Source organism: Wolffia australiana, chromosome 1, assembly GCF_029677425.1.
Source record: "Wolffia australiana isolate 7733 chromosome 1, ASM2967742v1".
Lineage (NCBI taxonomy): Eukaryota > Viridiplantae > Streptophyta > Magnoliopsida > Alismatales > Araceae > Wolffia > Wolffia australiana.
The window spans coordinates 3,241,902-3,247,262 of NC_135835.1; the positions used below are offsets into that span (position 1 = coordinate 3,241,902).

The following is a 5,361-nucleotide window of genomic DNA, read 5'->3' on the forward strand; positions in this document are numbered from 1 at the left end:
ATTACTGATGAGTCTTTTATAGTTCCAAATGTGCAGAAATTTATAGGAATAAGAAGATACAATTCTTAGGAAATTGGAGGATTTTTGGGAGCTTATTGATTATCTAAATGCGCTGCAAATGATGAAACGGTATTGTGGGCTTTTAAAGGAGAGATCATAGGGGCTTGGGCCGCGACCTGACCTACCTATTGGGCCTGAAAACACCTTACACAAGAAACAAACTTGAAATTACAAGGCAAAGCTCTCAGTCAATGGAGAAAAAGAGGCAAAATGGCAAGAAAAGAGAATAGATAATGCCCAAAGGGGTATTTTAATAATTCTGCCAATGTATAAATAGAATTTTTCTCCCCCATTTTCCCTCATTCTGGATATGCTCCAGCAAGTGGCTGGCCAGCAGGACAAGGCATTTTTCAGAATCCAAGTTGTTCAACCTGCTTAATGTGAGTTTATTGAAGTTTTCTCGTAATCTCGTCTCTTGTTTGCATTGAAAAATGCCTGATCCTGGTGAAATATAAGGATAATACTTGATAGGAAGCATTGTGGGCTCAGTAAAATTGCATTGAGGCTTTAGGATCTTAGATTTCTACTTTCTCCATCACTTCCCATCCATTTACCCTTAAAATCCATCACTTTCCCACTCTAAACACTCATTTTCTCTACTTTCTCTCTCTAAAAGAGGTTTTTTTTATCTCACTAGACCTCCATCTATATCCATAGTTTCTCCCCTTAAAATTTCATAAAAATTCTTCTTCATTTGCACATCCAAATTCTATCTCAAACTCCTTCTACACTCTCTCTTCATTTTCTCTCTCTATCTCCTCATTTCTTCCCTTTCTCTCTCTAGAATATTTTATATGTTCTCTAGACTTTCATCCATATCCACAGTTCATCAGCTCAAAATTTCATAAAAAATCTCCTTCATCTACACCTTCAAATTCCCTCTCAAACTCTCTCTACAATATCTCTTCATTCTCTCTCTATCTCTTCATTTTCTCTCTCTATCCTATCATTTCGACATTTTATCTCTCTAAAATATCTCCCTATGTCTCTCTAGATCCTCAAGCATTCCCTACTTCGAACCCCAAAAAAATCGCATTAAAATATCATTTTTTATCTTTTGAAAACACTAGTTTCTGTCTTCTAGCCGCCACCGTGCGGTGCCGTGCGGTGTCTTGCAGTGCCCGTGCGGCAGAGACAGCCCTCTGCCCCCAGGTTCGTGTGCAGCCAGCGCACACGACCGCAGGGCACAGGGTAGCCCTGTGCAGGACTTAGCCAAATCATCTAAGTCCTGGCCATTGGGTTAAGCCCATAAGGCTTAAGCCCAATTTGGCCAAGTCTTCACTTAGCCAAATTGGGCTAAACTTAGTGGGCTGACCCACTAAGGCCAGCCCTCTAGGGGCCAATCCAGGCCCGCCGGCCCATTTGGCTTGCCGCTGCCGCCACTCTGGCGATCGCCGGAGTAGGTAAATTTCATATTTTTAGTATTTAAAAATTATTAAAAAATAGAAAAAAATCAGAAAAATCAGAAAAATTATTTACTGCATTGAAAATCCAAAAAATTTGGAACAAATCTAGAAAATTCATATAATCTATTTAAAGTCATTTTAACACCTAAAAAACTTCTTAAAAAATCTCTATCTCTCGTTTTTAATACTTATAGTTGTTTTTTTATGTAAATTAATTCCAGAAAATTCTAAAAATATTTATTTCTGATTAATTTGCTAAGAGAAAATAGAAAAATTAGTTTAAAAATATTAGTTTTTGTTTGTCCTTGTATTTTGGCTTAACTTAAATCATAGGGAATTATGAAAATTACCTAAAAATCTAGAAAAATCCCAAAAAGTTGTATTTTTCACGTTTAAAATTATCTTCTTCATCCCAAGCTTGAGAAAAAATTCTGAAATTAAATTTCTGCCTCTCTGTGGATCCACCCCTTACTTGCCCTATATTGATTATAGAGTATCTATGTGGAAAATTTTCATAAATATTGTTGGCTAAGTCTGAATCAAAACAACGACATAAAACCCCTAAATTTGGACTTATGAGTACCAAACATGGCAGACTTTGTGGTATCATCTTAACAGACCTGAAATTTGGGGACCCCAAAGAGGCGATCAGTATGGAGACCACTGTGGGAGCCCAAAGTCCTGAGTGGGGTCGGATTTGAGGCTTGATGTGTACTTTCTTGGTTAGCCTGAAGGATGATTCCCTCCAAGAGCACTGAAGAAAACAGGGAGGACTGATGCACCATCCATACGCCAAGAAAAGATTGACTAGAAGGTGAGACAAGAGGAGATAGGGCTCAGCTCACAGGTTTTGGTGGGGCCATTATTTCAGATCAACTTACAATAAGAGGGGGCCCTGGCCAGCAGAGGCTTTGGATGGTAAGGAGAGTAAGGCCTGTCGAGAAAAAATTACCATCGAGGTTAGAAAAGTGGAGATGGACTGGAGGCAGAGATCATGACAATTGTGGTTGAAAGAGGGGATGCCAATACTCATTTATTGGGCCTTTATGGGGAACGCAAGGAGAAGAACAAACCAACCACTAAAGTTGTAAGTGAGAAACCAAGAAGTCACTAGGTCCAGGGCGTTAGTGGACCACTTTAAAACTCTCTGCAGTTGAGGCCCCCAAAAAATATGAAAATGGAGTGGTAGAGGAGCTGCCAAATGTCACATGATCAACAGTCCGTTCTGGTGAGAGCTTCTACTATGGAAGAGGAGAAAGAGGCCATGAAGGGTCTCAAAAGCGAGGGAGCTCAGGGTCTTGATAGATTCCCAACGTTTTTCTTTAGTGAATTTTGGGAGATGGTGGAAGCATGATTTGGGGTTTGGGGAATTTTAGCGATGGTTGGTAGAATTTCCGCAGGGAAATTGGGGCCCAAATGGGCTAAATGGTCAGGCGCGGTTCAAGTGGGGGATTTTTACCCATTTGGCTATCTAATTCCATGTAGCTCATTGTGGCAAAAGTAATAGCCAGCTGTCTCAGATTTGTGATGGGTGACCTTATAGGGCTGTTCTAGTCAGCTTACATTTCAGGAAGACACTAGTTGACGGCGCACTAGTAGCAACGGAGACCATAGCCGCATGCCAAAGAGAGGGCAGGGAAGGCTTCATGTGGAAAGTTGACTTTGAAAAGGCTTTTGTCTCACTAGACTGAGACTTTCTCTAGGTCTCAATGAGAAAGAGCAACTTTCCAATTGAGTGGGTGAAATGGTATAGGAGATGCACTGACTTCCCACTTTTTTTCTGTGTTGTTTGATAATCTAGAGGGTGACTGGATCCACTCCCAAAGGAAGGTGAAGCAGGGTTGCCCCTTGGTACCACTATTATTTGTCCAAGAATTAGACGCTTAGGCTACGTGTATGGTTAATGTTTGGGCTCATGGCATGCTGAAGGGTTTTCAGATAGAGAGTTTCCCACGGGGGATTCCATTCTAATATGCAGATGTCACCACTTTATTCATGGAAGTTTCTGTGGAGGAAGCTCGCAACTTTTCAATGCTTCTAAACCTATTTGCAGACTTCTCGAGCCAACATGATCAATCATAACAAATCTGTGTTTATGGGGTTTGGCCTTTCACAAGAGGACAAGGTTCAATGTTCGAAGACTTTGGGAGCAGCCGGTCGCTACCCATCTGCTACTTGGGTTTGTCCCTTATGAGGGGTAGGATGTTGAGCAAGGTGCAACCCCATCAGCATTGCAGAATTCAGGGAGGTTTGGTGCATTGACAGGAGTTCGGGAGAAGAAAAACAACATGGTGCCGTTTGCACAAGAGATCAAGCTAGATCAGCGCCAAGAGTTGTCTCCGGACGAGGTGTCAAGTGGGCAAGTGTCCGCCACCAAATGAATACATGGAAGGCGGCAAATAGGCTTCAGAAACAGGAGCCTAACATCGAACCCTAGATTCTGGTCGGTTAGAGACAAAGTCTAATGAGGGCGGTAATAACAGCCCAAAACCACACTAATACCAGCCCACTAGTGTACCGGATCCCATTAGAACTCTGAAGTTAAGCGTGCTTGGGTGAGAGCAGTACCAGAATGGGTGACCGCCTGGGAAGTCCTCGTTGGTGACCGCAGCATGGACATGTGATCGCCGTTCAAAATTTTAAAAAAATAATAATAATAACAGCCCAAAAACTTGAGAGAAGAGTGTGCAACCATCACCAAACCCAATGGAAATAATTGGACAGAGAGGTCAACCACTGGACGAAGTAAATGGGACCATTCAGTTGGCACACCCCACAGCGGATGGAAGCCCCAAGGACCAGGACATGACAGTGACTGTGATCTCTTCGGGCACCACAGAGGACAAGGAAGATCACTCAGAATATCTCAGCCAGGCTAATGTGGAAAAGCAAGTCATTCCTGATAACACCCTAAATTAGGGATTTATTTCAAGCCATTAGCTTAATTTCATGCACTTAAAGTGTTTAAAATGGGGTTGCTATCATATATTAGGTGTTAATTAATTTTTCAAAGTGAGTTATGATTTTTCCGTAATTGTCTGTTAATTTTATGAATTTTCTGGAGTTTATTTAAGCTTAGAATATTTATTTTTAAATTAAAATGGTAGGTTTACAACTTAATTTTCATGTTAATTAATATGGTATGAATTACTGAATTTTCCAGAATTTTCTATGATTTTATTAGATTTTTTGGGAATTTATTTGAGGAAGAAATGAATTTTTAAATAGGAAAAGGATATATTTAGATGGAAAATATGAGTTTTTAAGCAATTTCTAATGTCAAAGGGGTTTTTCTTAAAATTTTTTGTAATTATGCCCTTAAAACAGCCCTCGGTCGTGGTTGTGAGTAATTAAAAGAGTTACGGGGTTTGATTGCAAGTAATCAGGATTTTTATTTAATATTTTCAATAAAAAACGGAGGAGAGGTAGCAAAAAGGATATACACATAAATATTTTTTGGACGGCGTCTCTTTGCGCGTGCGTAGTTAATCATGGACTCTTTAGCAAAATTTCAGGCCATTCTCTCTCCAGGAGGTAAGCTCACCTCCCGACTGTGCATGCAAAGCGCATGCACGGGAGGTGACGTGGCACCTTTTGAGTGGTTTAAATTATAAAGAGCGTACAGTTACGTGCAAATCGCTAAGTATCATGTTGTTTTTAATTATTTTTTCTTTATTTTTTTATTCCAGGGCAGGGGGGGTAAGTGGCACTACGAAATTGAACCCAATTTTTAACATTCAAATGAGTCGGAAAATCAGGGAACGACACGACATTGCGTGTATGAATTAAATTAAATTAAATAAATGGAAATTGAACAACAACTTAGATTGGTCCATTTTCATTTATTAATAACTTTCGATCCTAAAGTTCGCCTGAGAAGATTTTTTTATGGATT

General features: G+C 40.1%; 1 pseudogene; it reads left to right on the forward strand.

Annotated features, from left to right (window-relative positions):
• The first annotated feature begins 3,959 nt into the window (after positions 1-3,959).
• Positions 3,960-4,071, forward strand: LOC144714227 (5S ribosomal RNA; annotated as a pseudogene).
• Positions 4,072-5,361: the final 1,290 nt, after the last annotated feature.